The sequence below is a fragment of the Salvelinus namaycush genome, chromosome 19 (assembly GCF_016432855.1).
Source record: "Salvelinus namaycush isolate Seneca chromosome 19, SaNama_1.0, whole genome shotgun sequence".
In the NCBI taxonomy this organism is placed as follows: Eukaryota; Metazoa; Chordata; class Actinopteri; order Salmoniformes; family Salmonidae; genus Salvelinus; species Salvelinus namaycush.
Genome location: NC_052325.1, coordinates 21,598,513 through 21,618,935, shown reverse-complemented (window position 1 = coordinate 21,618,935; position 20,423 = coordinate 21,598,513). Strand labels below are relative to the sequence as shown.

General features: G+C 45.9%; 1 protein-coding gene across 1 annotated transcript in view; it reads right to left on the bottom strand.

Annotated features, from left to right (window-relative positions):
* LOC120063931 (zinc finger protein GLI2-like) overlaps window positions 1-20,423 on the bottom strand; it is a 101,188-nt gene that overhangs the window by 53,120 nt on the left and 27,645 nt on the right. The window lies entirely within an intron of this gene.

The following is a 20,423-nucleotide window of genomic DNA, read 5'->3' as shown; positions in this document are numbered from 1 at the left end:
ATCCTACAAACTAGCAGTGGTTATTATCCTGCAAACTAGCAGTGGCTATTATCCTACAAACTAGCAGTGGTTATTATCCTACAAACTAGCAGTGGTTATTACTCTACAAACTAACAGTGGTTATTACTCTACAAACTAGCAGCGGTTATTATCCTGCAAACTAGCAGTGGTTATTACTCTACAAACTAGTAGTGGTTATTATCCTACAAACTAGTAGTGGTTATTATCCTACAAACTAGTAGTGGTTATTATCCTACAAACTAGCAGTGGTTATTACTCTAAAAACTAGCGGTGGTTATTATCCTACGAACTAGTAGTGGTTATTACTCTACAAACTAGCAGTGGTTCTTACTCTACAAACTAGCAGTGGTTATTATCCTACAAACTAACAGTGGTTATTATCCTACAAACTAGCAGTGGTTATTATCCTGCAAACTAGCAGTGGCTATTATCCTACAAACTAGCAGTGGTTATTACTCTACAAACTAGCAGTGGTTATTATCCTACAAACTAGCAGTGGTTATTACTCTACAAATTAGCAGTGGTTATTATCCTACAAACTAGCAGTGGTTATTATCCTACAAACTAACAGTGGTTATTATCCTACAAACTAGCAGTGGTTATTACCCTACAAACTAGCAGTGGTTATTATCCTACAAACTAACAGTGGTTATTATCCTACAAACTAGCAGTGGTTATTATCCTGCAAACTAGCAGTGGTTATTATCCTACAAACTAACAGTGGTTATTATCCTACAAACTAGCAGTGGTTATTATCCTACAAACTAGCAGTGGTTATTATCCTACAAACTAGCAGTGGTTATTACCCTACAAACTAACAGTGGTTATTACCCTACAAACTAACAGTGGTTATTATCCTACAAACTAGCAGTGGTTATTATCCTGCAAACTAACAGTGGTTATTATCCTACAAACTAGCAGTGGTTATTACCCTACAAACTAGCAGTGGCTATTATCCTACAAACTAGCAGTGGTTATTATCCTACAAACTAGCAGTGGTTATTATCCTACAAACTAGTAGTGGTTATATCTCTACAAACTAGCAGTGGTTATTATCCTACAAACTAGCAGTGGTTATTATCCTACAAACTAGCAGTGGTTATTATCCTACAAACTAACAGTGGTTATTATCCTACAAACTAACAGTGGCTATTATCCTACAAACTAACAGTGGTTATTATCCTACAAACTAGCAGTGGTTATTATCCTACAAACTAACAGTGGTTATTATCCTACAAACTAAAAGTGGCTATTATCCTACAAACTAACAGTGGTTATTATCCTACAAACTAGCAGTGGTTATTATCCTACAAACTAGCAGTGGCTATTATCCTACAAACTAACAGTGGTTATTATCCTACAAACTAGCAGTGGTTATTATCCTACAAACTAGCAGTGGTTATTATCCTACAAACTAACAGTGGTTATTATCCTACAAACTAGCAGTGGCTATTATCCTACAAACTAGCAGTGGTTATTATCCTACAAACTAGCAGTGGTTATTATCCTACAAACTATCAGTGGTTATTATCCTACAAACTAGCAGTGGCTATTATCCTACAAACTAGCAGTGCCTATTATCCTGCAAACTAGCAGTGGCTATTATCCTACAAACTAGCAGTGGTTATTATCCTACAAACTAGCAGTGGCTATTATCCTACAAACTAGCAGTGGTTATTATCCTACAAACTAGCAGTGGTTATTATCCTACAAACTAGCAGTGGTTATTATCCTACAAACTAGCAGTGGCTATTATCCTACAAACTAGCAGTGGTTATTATCCTACAAACTAGCAGTGGTTATTATCCTACAAACTAACAGTGGTTATTATCCTACAAACTAGTAGTGGTTATATCTCTACAAACTAGCAGTGGTTATATCTCTACAAACTAGCAGTGGTTATTATCCTACAAACTAACAGTGGTTATTATCCTACAAACTAGCAGTGGTTATTACTCTACAAACTAACAGTGGTTATTATCCTGCAAACTAGCAGTGGTTATTATCCTGCAAACTAGCAGTGGTTATTACTCTACAAACTAACAGTGGTTATTATCCTGCAAACTAGCAGTGGTTATTACTCTACAAACTAGCAGTGGTTATTACTCTACAAACTAACAGTGGTTATTACTCTACAAACTAACAGTGGTTATTACTCTACAAACTAACAGTGGTTATTACTCTACAAACTAGCAGTGGTTATTACTCTACAAACTAACAGTGGTTATTACTCTACAAACTAGCAGTGGTTATTACTCTACAAACTAACAGTGGTTATTACTCTACAAACTAGCAGTGGTTATTACTCTACAAACTAGCAGTGGTTATTACTCTACAAACTAACAGTGGTTATTACTCTACAAACTAGCAGTGGTTATTACTCTACACACATCTTTTTTTTGTGAGTGCAGAGGAAGGCATATATTGACGTTCTCTAGCCCTTTCAAACGTCCAAAAACGAAGCCTATTTCTAGTGATCAGGCTGAGCTAAGGATGCTGTGCTCCTGCTCCATCCTTACCTCCTTAGCATGGGGTGTAACTGTTATATTTACAATTCCCATAATACCCCAGTAATTGAAACCTTAAGTTACAGACAGTCTGGTCTGGGTACTTTGTGTCCGTTAATAGCTCTCTATCTGTAATGGGGGCGAAACAGAGCTATTTCACCATGAGTGTGTTTTTTATGTGAAATACTCAAAATGCACAAATCAACAATTTCCTGCCATAAAAAGGTTCATAGCTCGGGGGACGTCTTGTTAAAAACAACAGACCTTCATTAATTAGTGTGATGATTACAACCTCCAAGTCTAAGCCTCTCTAACCTCTCCCTCTAGCTCTCTGTATGAAGTTACAGTACAGCAGAAGTGCTCTGCTCCCAAAGAGCTCCCATTAAACACTTTCTAAGTTATAACCAGTTCCGCTTTTCCTCCTTTAACATCATCCCCTTTTAAATGTATGCAGAATCAAATCAAAGCTATTGGATATATAGGATATTCAGCACATCTCACCCCAACAATGACACTGGTTTACGTAAGTAAAACCATCTGAATCTTTTGAACTGAATCCAAGCTAGTGTATGTGTGCATTGCAGTGAGGAGAAAGAGAAGGAGGAGAAAGAGAAGGAGCAGGAGGAGAAGGAGAAAGAGAAGAAGGAGGAGGCCAGGTCAGCTCCCTTGGGTTGGCTGGTTGATCTCTGGGATCTCTGTATTAAGATTCTTTGGGCAGCATCATGAGCTCCAGTGAGTCAGAGATGACCTGGGGGTCAGAGGTGGCACAGATCATTATCTCCTTCTGTGAGGGGGATAGGGGGAGGAAGGAAGTAGGGGAGTAGCCGATGTGTCTGTCTGTCTGTCTGTCTGTCTGTCTGTCTGTCTGTCTGTCTGTCTGTCTGTCTGTCTGTCTGTCTGTCTGTCTGTCTGTCTGTCTGTCTGTCTGTCTGTCTGTCTGTCTGTCTGTCTGTCTGTCTGTCTGTCTGTCTGTCTGTCTGTCTGTCTGTCTGTCTGTCTGTCTGTCTGTCTGTGTGTGTGTGTGTGTGTGTGTGTGTGTGTGTGTGTGTGTGTGTGTGTGTGTGTGTGTGTGTGTGTGTGTGTGTGTGTGATTTTAAGGAGAAGTTCTACCTGCATGAGTCCGCATTCCTGGGTCATCGCTAAAGCCACTGAAGCCCAACAGAGTCCCCTGTCACTTTGATTGACAGCCGCCACACTACAAATCTCAGCCAGCGATCAGAACACAAACTGAGGCAAAAGACAGCGATTGTTGCGGCCTTATAGCTCACCGGGTAGGAAAAGGACTGAGGCTAAGCCCACCACAGAGCTTGCCTCCGAGCGGTGGTGTTTGAAGACATGCCGGGAAACTTTCTTCAACTTTCTTCTCTGAGCCTGATGGCTCCTTCCTTGGCACCTCTCTGTTTGAGATGTACTTAGCTTCATTACTGCACAAAGACTCCTGAAGTCATGTCTATGAAAACATGCCACTGTAACTCAACTCTGCCTGGAGGCCAAACAGGAACGTTTCACTGTTTTTCTTTGCAAACACAAAGCAAGACATTACTGGTACTTAGACGTGATTGAACTCATTCTTGTCATGATTGCCACCTTATTGGTGGGTTATTGTGACATTAAAATGCATGGTTTGAGGTATGCACTGTCCCAACAACTGTGATTGTTGTTAGAAATTATTGACTTACATGGAATTGTTTACAAGTCATGACACTAAGTCAGTGTAACTGAACATCCCTCCCTCGCGCTCCACCTCTCTAGAATCCTAGAGCACCTCAGTCTCTGTAATGTTCTACACCATTCGACGTCTGCCAACGAGCCTCTCTTCCTTTTGTGTGTAAGAGAAGACATAGATTCTCAAGTCAACGTGTATGTTAGAGGCAACACAGACTCTACAAAAAGCCCCCCTGTAAAAACTTAAATGGGGGGATTAGCGTGGAGAGAAGTTCCAACTTTTATCCAAATGTGTCTCCTGGCTCACAACAATGCCTGGTACAAGGCAGGGAGAGTGGGCTGCTAAAGAAGGTAGAGTGGGGTGGAATGGGTCTGGGTCAAGGGGATGTCAGTGGTGCTCAGAGCCTGCTGGAGTAGTAGTAACTTGAAAACAAGAAAGCAGGCAGGCACAACTTTTATCTCACTAAACAAAATAAGGACCCCCATAGAGAGACGGGCTGTCCAGATCTGAAGGGAAAGGCTGAGCAGGCCTGTTCCATCACCGAGACAGCAGCATTGTTTCCTGGGCCACAGGGACTACAAGAGGAAGGTACAGAGGGTAGGTATATGTTACAGGGGAGGGTACACAGGCACTGGACTGTCAGCTGTCCTCTGGGTGTGCAGCAATGTAGGGACACACTGCCCCAGCCTTTGGCACCCTGACACTCTCACTCTCATCTGGCAGGACACGGCTGAAAGTGTCACTTCAAAACCTCCTTGCTTTTATCTCTGTATGGATCTCTGATTGGAGTTGATCCACCCACCTCATGGGAATGTGCTTCTTGAGCTGCGTTAACTTTGTTTGTGTTCAGGTACATATATACATGTCTGTCTGCTCTCTACCCCTTTAGATGTTCCATCATCATAACATGTTTGTGTTCAGGTACATATATACATGTCTGTCTGCTCTCTACCCCTTTAGATGTTCCATCATCATAACATGTTTGTGTTCAGGTACATATATACATGTCTGTCTGCTCTCTACCCCTTTAGATGTTCCATCATCATAACATGTTTGCTTAAATGTCTTTAATAATATTGCTTCCCAACCCCCATAATAATGTTCTCAGAAGTGCCAAACATCCTGTCAGAGAGCGGGTGAGAAACAACCCCATCCTCTTTTCTATTTGTTTTGGTCTTAAGCCGGGTTTGATCTCACCCTAAAGACAAAGACAGGTGTTCCACATTAACAAAGGGCACTGGTGTGTGTGTGTGTGTATTTGAGTGTACGGGGGAAAACATTCACTTTTCATGTCCCAACGCAGCAGCCAAGATCAGATCAGAAGGGGTTGAGGGGTTCATCCTAAATAGCATCCAATTCCCTATATAGTGCACTGCTTTTGACCGGGACCCTTAGAGCTGTGGTCAAAAGTAGTGCACTGAATTGGGAATAGGGTGCAATTTGGGACACACACAGGGGCTCATCCTCTAAGGAAGTACTCAGTGATAATAACATCCTGAGAGAGAGAGAGGGATAGACAGAGGGAGAGAGAGGGCTCTGGACAGGGTAATTAAAACAGCTTTTCTTTCTGTCTCGCTCTCCGAAAGAGAATGAGGGAGTGAGCTAGGGGAGAGGGGGATGAGAGAGGGAGGGAGCAAGGAAAGAAGGATAGGAGGAGGAGGGGGCGCCATTCAGACAGGAAATTCCAGCAAGATATGTTGGCTGTGGTCCTAACGACACAGCACCATGCCAACGGCTACACACAACGAACGAATGGCCTTGTCCCTTCTCGCCCTGTACTATGGGTAGTAAAGCAACAGTCTGACCGGACTGAGGCTTCAACTGGCTGGGGAAAAGCTTTGGGTAGCTAGCGTGAAATTTGTTATCGCCAAGCGAGGAGAAATACAGAGAGGGAGTCCTTTTCTTAGACTTCTATAGTACTGTACATCCATCCAACCACAACAGTTTAGCCCCTATTTGATTGGTCATTAAGAGTATTGTGTATTTAGACTGATCTAGGACCATTATGACACACAGCATGAACCAGCCAGGCTAATAAGCCAGTGTGGTAAGTCGAATTCAACACACACACACGCACGCACGCACGCACGCACGCACGCACGCACGCACGCACGCACGCACGCACGCACACACACACACACACACACACACACACACAGCAGGTTAATAGGCCAATGTATTAAGATCCATTTTAACCAGTTTAACGTTCACAGCCCCAGGTTTAGTCTGCAGTGCTGACTCCTACTGAGGCGTGGGCTCGCCATGGCGACAGAAGGATTAGGGGCTTACAGGAGAGCACGGAACAACCACAACCCCTCTCTCTCTCTCTGTGTGTGTGTGTGTGTGTGTGTGTGTGTGTGTGTGTGTGTGTGTGTGTGTGTGTGTGTGTGTGTGTGTGTGTGTGTGTGTGTGTGAGAAAGAGAGAGTATGTGCTTCTCTTCATACCCCTCACTCTGGGACAAGTTAAAATGCTACATGTTTTATTGATAGGTGGATTTGGGGCTGAAGGTAAGTAGATTAAGTCAGGGCCTGGCTCCATAGAAACACGTGACAGGTAGAATTGATGTTCATCATAGAGCCAGTTTTTACTTTCTTTGACTGGTTAGAAGTCTGACTGACTAAGAAGCAGAGGAAGTTCACTTTCATATTCAAATAAACATACAGTATAGAAAAGGAACATTGTTGGCTCAGGGAAGTGATGGGGTTATATTATTTATTTGAAGTCCAGTTCCTTTTATAGTACATTAGGAAATAAGATGTTTATGTCTCAAACAGTACATTGTCCATTAGGTGACAGTTATAGCTTGGCTAGGACATCCATATGCCATCTTAAACAGTAAGACTGAGGTGGCTGAAGAGGGATCATGCTGGGGAGAATGGGAGAAGGTCATTGGAAAATGTGTTTTATAGAGAGGACTCCTCAGGTTTTTGGAAGGTGTTCATTAAATCATATCAGGCAGGGAAGCTGTGTTTGAGAAGCACTATATATAAATGGAGTTGAATTATATGTGTGTGTGTGTGTGTGTGTGTGTGTGTGTGTGTGTGTGTGTGTGTGTGTGTGTGTGTGTGTGTGTGTGTGTGTGTGTGTGTGTGTGTGTGTGTGTGTGTGTGTGTGTGTGTGTGTGTGTGTGTGTTTGTGTGTGTGTGTGAGAGAGAGAGAAACAGAGAGAGAGTTGTATAAACATGAACAGGAAAGGCACTCAGGACACCGCTACACAACGCCTGATGAAGATCGGACACATCTGGGGGTGCCCATGGCAACCAGCCCTAAACACAGCCTGCATGACGGGCCTTAGCGGCCAACACGCTCACATCACTCCCCCCCTCCTCCCCCCCTCTCTCTTCCTCCTCTCCCTCTCTTTCCCTCTCCCAAACTGGCTTTTCTCTACCATCATCCATCTCCATCAAACAACAGGCCTAATCCACCCAATCACTCCCAACTAACTATATACTCCCAGTCTCACTGAACCCCAAATCTGCAAACCCCAACCTGCTGTTTGACCCCAGTCAGCATGACGCATTACCTATAGCTGAGGTAAGGTGGGGTACTGGTTCTCTTAATTGTCTTTAGGGTACTGTGGTACTAGGACCTCACCTCTCTAACATCACAGTAAGGGTCCTATTCTAGTGTGGGGGCCAGGGGACATGGTCGTAAGGAGAATACAGCTATCTGTGTTGAGCAGATGTGTCTTGGGGGATCAGGGGCTAATGACCGCCATGCTTCACCCAGCTGGGAGCAGGGTGGTAGCAGGCTGGGAGCAGGGTGGGAGCAGGGTGGTAGCAGGGTGGTAGCAGGCTGGGCGCAGGCTGGGAGCAGGCTGGGAGCAGGGCTGCACTGTGGCGGGCCACGCATTCACATTACATTTAAAGAGAGGGAGCTGGAGGGGGGCAGCCATCGTTTGGCCTCACTGGCCTGTGATTAGCCTGTTAGCATTAGCATGCTGTCAGTGTAGCTTTGGGGACCAGCGAGCCGAGCGAAGATCTCTGTAACACTGATGAGGCGTCTGGATAATCAGCTACCAGACCAGACTCTGATGGATCACCAGATCAGCTGACCTAACCCTGGTTAACACACCCAGGTGTGGGCTTGGTTCACGAATTTCCTCAGAGCAGAAAAAGTATATTATCTCTACAGAACAGATCAGGATAAAAAAGGGTTCTGTTGTCTGGTGAATGAAGATAATGTGAATGAAACTTGTCGTCAAGGTGATTAAGGTTGCACACTTTTTGGTATTCCTTTTGGTTCTAACCAACACAGATGGATTTTTTTCTATTCTTGTGACTTGATCACATTACATTTATCTTGTTTTAACACTCTTTAGGCTGTTCCTAACACACTGATACTCACTTCATTCTCACTTCAAACCCAGAGCGGGAACTCAGGCCATAACAGCTAGTGTTGTGTTGTGCATCTGACCCGTAGCATCACAGCTAATAGAAAAGCTGCCAGCTCACACAAAGAGCGTCCTCACAGCCTCACGACCCTAACAGCCCGATGACGGCATGGTTCTACACTGGTTTAGCACATCCCCAACCTCCTTAATAAAATTGATTTTTTAACAGGAACAGGGAGCGAGAGGGATAGAAACAGGAAGTACACTTCATAACCAGACAATGCATGGGAGCAGGAGGCAAGAACATCAATCTAGGGCTGGGATGGGCAGCTCTAGGACCTGACTGGTGTCACACTTTTGCCCCAGCCCCAGCTAACACACTTGACACCAATAATCCACAAATCATGATCTTCAGTTTAGAATGCTATCAGTTTAATCAGCTGTGTTTGCTAGGGATGGGGAAAAAGTGACACCACTCTGGCCCCCAAGGACTGGAGTTGCACATCCCTGATCTAGGGGGTGGGGGTGTCGTGGCTGGGGGTCACCCCGGGGTGAGGGCTTCCTGGGGAGCCTGGGTTCTGGGCCTTCTCAGGTCGAAGGGAACTAGAGGGTCTGGGGAGTGTCTCAAAGAGAGAGACATATTCTGGACTCAAACTGCCACTGAGGGTCTATCAAAACAACTGTGATGATGCACAACATCTTTATTTCATACAATGACTGCAGAGCCAATGTTTTGGCTCCAAGGCAGCTCATTTGTCCTCAGAGGAGAAGACTTAGGATACAGTTATTGAGGATTGATTTTCTATATTTTGTGTTCATATGAAAAGTATAGACACAGGTGAAATCTGGTGGATATTTGGGATCATCATCAATTTTGGCTCACCAGCATCTCTAATTCTGTAAACGCCATCCTCTGAGAGATATGCTCTCTGGGCCTCAAACATCCAGTATGTCTGCCCTGGCTAAAACAGAGCTCAACTAACTGTCAGTGGAGTTCTGGCACAGGGCAGAGCATCTTCAGTTAAAGTGCAGGCCCCAGGTCATCTAGTTGGATAAGATAAGAATACAGAACAACAACCTGACTCACCTCCTCACAGACACAGTCTGGTCTGGTGATCATTGTCCTGGGACTTCTGGTCTTGGGGAAACTATCTCACTCAGAGAATTGGTTTTAAAAACACCAATGACAAACAGCTGTGGAGGGTCTGAGATGGTCGTGTGATTGGTTTAAGGGTCAGAGATCCTGGTTCTTAGGTGCTTTGTTAGAGGTCTGATAATTCAGAGAGGCTGACCGGTCAGGCTCCGACCTTGTCTCTTCATAAAAACATTTTTGTTTGTAAATGCTATCCTGCGTACTGTCACCATGAGAAACCCTTGCAATAATGATGAATACCCATCATTGGAGAGACAAGTCATTCATATTCCTACACTAATGCAAGTCTAGTGGCTTTATGGAATGTAACTCAGAGCCTTTCAACTTTTCCTTGGTTCTTGCGTCAGCTAGCCAGGCTACGTCAACTAAATGAATCAAACTCACATTTACATTAAAAACAACAAGCAGAGTCTGTCTTAAACTAGCAGTGTTGGCTACAGTTCCATCCCACACAGAGAAAGTGAGATGATTTATCACCAGCCTTCATTTTATAGCATTTTTACAGCACAGACCCGAGCAGCCAGTGTGAAGCCCCTTAGCCACAAAGATAATGAACTGTGGGGAGACATTTCACTTCCTTCCACCCCCCCCCCCCTCTCACTCTCTCTACCTTTCCCCTCCACCTATCCCTCTCCTTCTCTCCCCCTCTATCCCCCTTCTCTCTCTCTCTCTCTCCCCCTTTCTCTGTCTGAGGACCGAGTTAGAGATTAAGAGTCTTAATTGGAGCATCCGGGTTGGTTTATAGTGAGGCAGTCAGGGGTGGGGGAGAAACCAAGGGAATGTCCAATAGCACAGCATGGAAGGGCCTGGTCTCAAAGGGGGACAGGGGGGTGGGGAGGTGGGGGGAGCACCTTTCTCCCTGGACAATAGGGGTGTTTGTATGGCTGGGTTAGGCTAGTTAGAGGGAGGGATAGTTAGGTACAGAAACGGTGTTAGAGGTTTCGCGGGTTAGGGTGAGAGGGAGGGGCGATGCGGCCGGGCAATCACTAATTCAAATGGTAGCTCGCGGTCCTCTCGCAATGTTCTCGGTCCAGTAAGATAATAATAAACAGATGGACTGGCTTCACGCTGGAGTAGAGGAGGAGTGGAGTGGGATGGAGAGATAGAGGGGGGCAATGGCATTCAACAATGGCATGAATTAAAAGGCTAACCTTAGGATCGGCCACGTAAATGTGGTCTTTTTCTTTTTGTTGTCTGTCATGGAGTGCTTGTGTAACTAGACCAACCCTTCAGGCAGAAGAGCTCTCCTTACTCAAACACTACAGAGAGAGAGCTAAGAGCTGACAGCTCAATGCATCAACTCACTGTCTACACTTCTCAAAGCATATGGTATATGGTACCCATATCAATTGTGACTAAATGTTTTGGAAACTGTAGTGTTTACCAGATGTGGAGAGGTATGTGTACAGCCCATAATACAACTTTTAGTGGATTTATGGTAAATGTAACCAAAATTGTTAGCATTTTACTCAGTTAGAATCAGATGACATTGTGTTGATTACATTAATGTTTTTAATCCAATAGAAGGTAATACATCGTGATTCCCTTGAGTAAACTTTAGCATTGAGAGGGTCATGGGGAATGCAATAAGCCATGTCGCCCTAGTTCAGAAGCCGGCATCTTTTTGGTGGCTTCGTGTACCGAGCGCAGTTGAAATGTTTACTTGGCTGTAATGCAAGTATGAAAGTAAAATAAACAGGAATCTATGAGGAACACATGTTGCTTTCTTCAGCCCCTTCCTGCATGGCTGGCAGAGAGGTCGACATGTTCAACGGTGGATTTACTTTGTAGAAGAGAGGGAGAGGTTGATCTGTGTTAATCTACATGTCCATCTTAATTACTCTCCGTATAGTTAGAGTGGGCAGGAAAATCAAACACTGGAGAGTTCATACAACATTGTGAGTGAATTGAGTAAAGCGTAATAACAATAAGGTTGTTACAGAGACCGTAGGCACACACACAGCGACTTCTATTACTGGGGATATGGGCTGATGTGTAGGGTGCTACAACGTCCAGGCTAAGGCCATGTAGAACTGGGGGAGTCCATTTACAACTCAAGGAACGATTTTGTTTAGATGTTTGCACCATCTATGTTTGTTGCAATGCAGCTTCTCACAAAAAGGCAGGTGAAAGAAAGAGCCAAACCTCATGAGACGAGAGACAAAGAAAGAAACTGAGAAAGAGTGTCTGGGACATTACTCAGCTACAACAACAACCCTCATGATAACTAATCATCCGTCACCATGAGTCGAGTGACAATAGCTGGATGCTACATTGTGTGATAAAATTAGCTGCGAGTTTGTTCACCTCAGAACGTCTCTTGCGGTACCTTCTTTATCTTCCCAAAGTTTGTGTTTCAAGTTTTAATGTAACGTACACAAGTACAGGGAAATACCTTTCTTGCAAGCTCCAAACCCAACAATGCAGTAATCAATAAAATAGTGTACAAAAAAACAAAGTCCCCTCATAAAGGCCATGTGTTGGAGTGCGTTTGGAGTCAAGCCCAGGAGTCAATTGTGAGTCCACTAAGTTCTGTTCACACACTCCTTTATGCTTCCTCAACACCATGGTAAATATTGTCAGACGAGGGCATGGCATGCGTGTCTCTCTCTCTCTCTTCTCGCAGTCCTTCTCAGAGTGCAGTCCTAGCTCTGCAAATAAGTGTCATATTGATCTTAGAGTGGACTGGGGCTGTGGAAGGAGACTGTTGTGTATGTGGTTTGATGAGGGGGGAGGAACAGACGGGCCTGGGTAAACACCCTAAATGTGTCCTAGACACATACACACGCACACACACACACGTATGCATGCACACAGCTCAGAGTGGGCTATCGTCTGTTTACCTCCTTCCATTCAGAGACTAAGTGCGAACAGCGGCAAAGACAACACCAGAAAAAGAAAAGGGAGGCTGCTGAGGGAGGACGGCTCAAAATAATGGCTGGAATGGAGTGAATGGAATGGTTTGATACACATCCATGTGTTTGATACCATTCCATTCACTCCATTCCAGCCATTATTATGAGCCCGTCCTCCCCAATTAAGGGGCCGCTGGCCTCCTGTGGTATTTACTATATACTGTGAAGATATACCATTACACCTTATGATTAGAATGTGTCTCTAAACATATGAATGTAAAAAAATAAATAAGAATAATATCCAAGAGTAATGTAAATGACAGAAATGGTACATGGTTGCTTTGAGAAAAAGTGATTAATGCACTTTGTAATACCCCCCACCAATGATAGAGCAGCAGTGTGACTGAGGACTATGTCATTAAGGTTTTAGACCACATCTAAATCACTAGCAGATGGTGACTCTCTACTCTACCACTGTTGTAATGAGACGTTTAGGGAACATATCAAAGAGCACGAAGAGGTTTTATGTTTCCTATCAAGACTTAAAAGGACTGTCATTAGTGTTAATGTTGAGGTGAGGAGGAAAGGAATACAGCAGTGGATCTTAGTCAAGACTGTTTGTGTGTACATGGTTTGACAACATGGATGACACAATGTTGGTTCGAGGTTCGAGGTCCAGTCACTAAAGTAAAGGACACACAGGACTGACGATTGGTCAGTGGCCAACCATCACCTGACTGTCGCCCCATCTTTTTGGTGTGTCCTTACCTTAGAGCAATTCAATGTAGAAGTACTATACTGTACATTGACATACTGTACTTGAGATCTAAAAGAATGCATAGATAAAGTAAGGCAAACCTCTGGCCTCCTGACATTGGCTGGTCGGTAAGGATGGTTCTGACGGGGTTAAAACAGCACAGTGCTTGTTTTTCCAAGACTCTGATTACAAAGCATTTTTCCATCCCATCAAAGCAAAGAAAGCCCCCAATCTAAGAGCAGCACATTGAAGTTTAACAATCACCCCTTCCGCCTTGATGATGAGATGATCCACATGGGCCACAGATGTCCCCTAACTAATCCAAGTATCCATCCCAAATGTATTCCCTATGAAGTGCCCTACTTTGGACCAAAGCCCTATGGGCCCTGGTTCCAAAGTAGTGCATGATATACAGTAGGTGGAATAGGGTGCAATTTGGGACGCAACCCAAGTCTTGTTCTTCTTGTGGGTCGTACTGTGGGTTGTACCGTGGGTCGTACTGCGTGCCACATGTTGCCCCCCTGTGTTATTTTTAATTCTCCTCATTTTAAATAGGCCGGACATTTTCTGCTCTCTTGACAGAGAGGAGCTCTCTTGTGACCGTGAAGTCATCATAGCTGCTGGATGTGGGAAATGAATGACGACGCAGCAGAAGTCAACTGGTTGCTTTGATAGTTTCATATTTCATATTTCTCTTCAAGACGTAATCTATTGCCAGAGTTCCACACAGCTTAGCTCCACCACCACCTCACTCAAGAGCTGCTCTGTTTGTCTGACCTCAGCCTCTTGTCCCCTTACACTTAGGCCTGTTACGCCTGGGATTTTGCCATAGCTGGGGTGAAGTAGGGTGGGACGTACAGGGGAGCGAGTGGGGAGTGAGTAGGGAGCTAGTGGAGCCTTAACCTGTTGAAATAGTTTGTATGATCCAGATCGAAACGTTGTGCATTTACCAGCCCAATAAAATGTATGTGGTGGAGCAGTGGTGTGTGTAGGTCCTACTTCACTCCTTATCCAGTTGCAAAGAGTCTCTTTTAGAGTGTCAGTTGCTCTAAAACTGGGCCTGAACAGGACCATGTCTGAAACCATGTCTGAAACCATGTCTGCAGCCAGCAGAAATATGATCTGCCCTGTCAGACCTGCAGACCGCCACTTGTCAGCTCCTATTAGGACCACTACTTGGCACAGCTTACATGTGGTATCTATCACCTAACCATGGGTTACTGAGCCACTACACCAGCCACACGTCTCTACCCCCGGCCTCCCATAACAGCCCCCCCTACCTCAGGAGACTTTACATGAACTGAAACCTGGGATCACCTGAGGTTGTATTATGACAAGCTAATTGATATATTAACTGGGTGGAGGCAGAGAGAGCGAGACTAGCAGAAACCATACTGTTTTTGCTAACCGAAAATAAATTCAGCATGTTTGAGTGGATGGGCATAAGTAAGACGTTACACATAATTACTGATCTACAAAATACCTACACAATTGTAGCATCCCCAAAAACTTGATGTGATTAAGATTCAGATTCAGCGTGTTTAATAGATGCTTCCCAATGCTCCGCCTCACAACAGGGAAATGTCTGTCAGGCTGCATGTTACTGTACATTTAAAATCCTGGTGGTGACAATAATCCTTAATAACACAGTCCTTAACAAACAAAGGGCCTTGTTCCAGTTCAAAGTGTGACCTATCCACACCTGTGCTGCAAACCGTGACAAACAAGCACCTGGTAAATTGGGACTTGGCTCTTTCCATTGGTTGTGTAGGAGAGAAACTAGAACTGGCCCATTCAGATTCCATACCCTTTTACAGTGTTAATGAGGGAAAATATTCCATTAAACGGTTTATGTAGAACTTAAGAATACAGAACCACCCGTTATTGCCTAACAGTTTATCCTATTTTCTTATACGAGCAGTATGAAGGACGACAAGGCGCCAGTTTCTGAAAGCGTAAGGGATTTGTTTAAATACCAACACAATTTCTGCTCTTTCACAGGTATTTTACTTTAATGGAACAGCTTGAAATTTCGTAGCAAGACTCGATTTGTAGCTGCACTGTTGTGGTTTTCAGGCCTCATTGGAGCTGAGTTGTGTCAATTGAAAATGTTTCGTATTGAGTCAAACGTGGTTTTCTTAGGGAGTTGAGGGCAATTACAGTGTCTCTGCAGGTCTGACAAGCTGCCGTGTCGAGTTGCCCTGAACATGAGCTAACTAAACAGACAGACAGGCACACAAGGCCCTATTTAGAGAATCATACAAAGCCTTGTCTAGTGTTAGTCTGTGCATGCACACCTGCAAAAACACTATTCACAGTTTCTTTTGACTTGCTAAAAGTTATATTTTCTGACAAAACCATTAGAGGCTATATAAAATAAATCTGTGTAAGACCTTTAAAGTGAACAAAAATGATACTTTTTGCTTTCTGGCAAGCAGACAAGAACGAAAGTCTTTGACACTTCAGAGGGACCTTGCTAAATGTCAGATATCATGTGTAGTAAGTAATTTGCAGCTGCTGTAATGTACAAAGAAAGAATGACAAATTGGGATACTACAAGTCACAAACCTGTGGCGGGGTCTGTTCCTACAATTTTCCACAGATGTTCTTCACACATTTATTCAATATCACTCATAAGAAATGGTCAAAATAAAATATATTTACTTATCCAGTGGATATTTAAAATCATACTCAATCCTCTGAAACACTATTCCCATAACAGTTAGAGCTTGAATTAGCTAACCCCAGAGAGAAAGTTGTACCACTTTAAACCAGGAGAATGCAGAATGGGAGGATAAACTACTTTTGTAAGTTTGTAACGTCCTGACCAGAGTTCTTATGTGTTTTGCTTGTTTAGTGTTGGTCAGGACGTGAGCTGGGTGGGAATTCTATGTTGTGTGTCTAGTTCGTCTGTTTCTGTGTTCAGCCTAATATGGTTCTCAATCAGAGACAGCTGTCAATCGTTGTCCCTGATTGAGAATCATATATAGGTGGCTTGTTTTGTGTTGGGGATTGTGGGTGGTTGTTTCCTGTCTCTGTGTTTGTATTCTGCACCAGATAGGTCTGTATCGGTTTGCCACTTTTGTTATTTTGTATTTGTTTAGTGTTCACTGTAGTTTTTTGTTAATTAAACATGTTGAGCACTGGCTACGCTGCGTGTTGGTCCGATCCCTGTTTCACCCCCTCTTCTAGTGAAGAGAGGGAAGGCCGCCGTTACAGAACCACCCACCAATCTCGGACCAAGCAGCGTAGCAACGGGCAGCAGTGGCAGCAGCAGCAGCAGCGGGACCAGGAGAAATGGACATGGGAGGACGAGCTGGACGGAAAAGGACCCTGGGCAGAGCCAGAGGAGTATCGCCGCCCCAAAGCAGAGCTGGAGGCAGCAAAAGCAGAGAGGCGGCGTTTTGAGGAGCTAGCTCGGCAGCAGGAGCCGGATCTGGGTTACACCACTTGGGAGGAAATAGACAGGTGGTCGGTTGACCCAGGGAGAGTGCCGGAGCCCGCCTGGGATTCGATGGAGCAATGTGCAGAGGGATACCGGCGAATGAGGTTAGTACGACGACGCGGTAAGAAGCCCGTGAAGAAACCCCAAAAATTTCTTGGGGGGGGGGGCTAAAGGATAGTGTGGCGAAGTCAGGTAGGAGACCTGCGCCCACTTCCCATGCTTACCGTGGAGAGCGGGAGAACGGGCAGACACCGTGTTATGCGGAAGAGCGCACGGTGTCTCCTGTACGTGTGCATAGCCCGGTGCGGGTTATTCCACCTCCCCGCACTGGCCGGGCTAGATTGAGCATTGAGCCAAGTGCCATGAAGCCGGCTCTACATATCTGGCCTCCAGTACGTTTCCTCGGGCCGGTGTACATGGCACCAACCTTACGCATGGTGTCCCCGGTTCGCCAACACAGCCCAGTGCGGGTTATTCCACCTCCCCGCACTGGACCGGCTACGGGGAGCATTCAACCAGGTAAGGTTGGGCAGGCTCGGTGCTCAAGGGAGCCAGTACGCCTGCACGGTCCGGTATATCCGGCGCCACCTTCCCGCCCCAGCCCATTTCCTCCAGTTCCAGCACCCCGCATTCGCCTTATGGTGCATGGCCCCAGCCCAGTACCACCAGTGCCTACACCACGCACCAGGCTTCCAGTGCGTCTCCAGAGGCCTGTTCCTCCTCCACGCACTCTCCCTATGGTGCGTGTCTCCAGCCCAGTACCTCCAGTTCCGGCACCACGCACCAAGCCTCCTGTGCGTCTCCAGAGCCCTGTACGCACTGTTCCTTCTCCCCGCACTCGCCCTGAGGTGCGTGCCCTCAGCCCGGTACCTCCAGTTCCGGTACCACGCACCAGGCCTATAGTGCGCCTCGAGAGTCCAGTGTGCCCTGTTCCTGTTCCCCGCACTAGCCTTGAGGTGCGTGTCTCCAGTCCGGTACCACCAGTTCCGGCACCACGCACCAGGCCTACTGTGCGCCTCAGCAGGTCAGAGTCGGCCGTCTGCCCAACGCCGCCTGCACTGCTCGTCTGCCCAGCGCCGTCTGAGCTGCCTGCCTGCCCAGCACCATCTGAGCCATCCGTCTGCCCAGCGCCATCTGAGCCATCCGTCTGCCCAGCGCCATCTGAGCCATCCGTCTGCCCAGCGCCATCTGAGCCATCCGTCTGCCCAGCGCCATCTGAGCCATCCGTCTGCCACAAGCCTTCAGAGCCGCCCGTCTGTCCCGAGCCAGAGCCGCCCGCCAGTCAGGAGCTGCCAGAGCCGCCAGCCAGTCAGGAGCTGCCAGAGCCGCCAGCCAGTCAGGAGCTGCCAGAGCCGCCAGCCAGTCAGGAGCTGCCAGAGCCGCCAGCCAGTCAGGAGCTGCCAGAGCCGCCCTCCAGTCATGAGCTGCCCTCCAGTCATGAGCTGCCCTCCAGTCATGAGCTGCCCTCCAGTCATGAGCTGCACTCAATCCGGAGCTGCCACTCAGTCCGGAGCTGCCATTCAGTCCGGAGCTGCCATTCGTCCTGAGCTGCCTCTCTGTCCGGAGTTGCCCCTCTGTCCTGAGCTACCTCTCTGTCCTGAGCTATCTCCTAAATCATGTGGGGGCCTTGGGGAGGATTCTTAGGCCAAGGTCGTGGGCGAGGGTCGCCACTCAAAGGACGCTAAGGAGGGGGACAAAGAGAGTGGTGGAGTGGTGTCCTCGTCCACCGCCGGAGCCGCCACCGCGGACAGATGCCCACCCAGACCCTCCCCTTGAGTTTTAGGGGTGCGTTCGGAGTCCGCACCTCAGGGGGGGGGGTACTGTAACGTCCTGACCAGAGTTCTTATGTGTTTTGCTTGTTTAGTGTTGGTCAGGACGTGAGCTGGGTGGGAATTCTATGTTGTGTGTCTAGTTCGTCTGTTTCTGTGTTCAGCCTAATATGGTTCTCAATCAGAGACAGCTGTCAATCGTTGTCCCTGATTGAGAATCATATATAGGTGGCTTGTTTTGTGTTGGGGATTGTGGGTGGTTGTTTCCTGTCTCTGTGTTTGTATTCTGCACCAGATAGGTCTGTATCGGTTTGCCACTTTTGTTATTTTGTATTTGTTTAGTGTTCACTGTAGTTTTTTGTTAATTAAACATGTTGAGCACTGGCTACGCTGCGTGTTGGTCCGATCCCTGTTTCACCCCCTCTTCTAGTGAAGAGAGGGAAGGCCGCCGTTACAAAGTTGTTAGGGTGACACTGGTCTTCATATGGACAGTGAACACACTAGATCAGAGTTGGGGTCAATTCAGTCAGAACGAATAAGACTGAAATTCCACCTCCAATTCTAATTGTCCTTGAGGCTTGAACTGAAATGGAACCCTGCACTGGACAGTCCAGTATGTGGTAATGGAGTGATCAGCCATGGAGTAGTATTGGGATAGCTCTGGCTCTATGTTCCTACAGGCTGCATGCATGTTGTTTGCCCGGCTGTTGGCAGCCCCTGACTGGCTCCCTCACGGTCCTCCAGGCCCAGACGCCTCCCTGTCTCCACCAGCAGAGAGAGACTGGCCTGACTTGCCTAGAGGAAATATTACCTGGAGCATAGAGAGATGAGATACAGTGCCTTGCAAAAGTATTCATCCCCTTGGCGTTTTCCCTATTTTGTTGCATGGACATACACAAAATAGTCCAAATTGGTGAAATGAAAATATATTTTTTCTCTCCCAAAAAAATAAATAAATAAAACACTTAAAAGTGGTGCGTGTATATGTATTCGACCCTTTGCTATGAAGCCCCTAAATAAGATCTGGTGCAACCAATTACCTTCAGAAGTCACATAATTAGTTAAATAAAGTCCACCTGTGTGCAATCTAAGTGTCACATGATCTGTCACATGATCTCAGTATATATACACCGGATCTGAAAGTCCCCAGAGTCTGCAACACCACTAAGCAAGGGGCACCATCAAGCAAGTGGCACCATGAAGACCAAGGAGCTCTCCAAACAGGTTAGGGACAAAGATGTGGAGAAGTACAGATCAGGGTTGGGTTGGGTTATAAAAAAATATCTGAAACTTTGAACATCCCACGGAGCACCATTAAATCCATTATTAGAAAATGGAAAGAATATGTCACCACAACAAGCCTGCCAAGAAGGAGGAGCTGCAAAGCTCCACAGTGGAGATTGGAGTATCTGTCCATAGGACCACTTTAAGCTGTACACTCCACAGAGCTGGGCTTTACGGAAGAGTGGCCAGAAAAAAGCCATTGCTTAAAGAAAAAATAAGCAAACACGTTTGGTGTGGGAGACTCCCCAAACATATGGAGGAAGGTACTCTGGTCAGATGAGACAAAAATGTAGCTTTTTGGCCATCAAGGAAAATGCTATGTCTGGCGCAAACCCAACACCTCTCATCACCCCGAGAACTCCATCCCCACAGTGAAGCATGGTGGTGGCAGCATCATGCTGTGGGGATGTTTTTTATCGGTAGGGACTGGGAAATTGGTCAGAATTGAAGGAATGATGGACTGCCCTAAATACAGGGAAATTCTTGAGGGAAACCTGTTTCAGTCTTTTTCAGATTTGAGACAGGGACAGAGGTTCACCTTCCACCAGGACAATGACCCTAAGCATACTGCTAAAGCAACACTCGAGTGGTTTAAGGGAAAACATTTAAATGTCTTGGAATGGCCTAGTCAA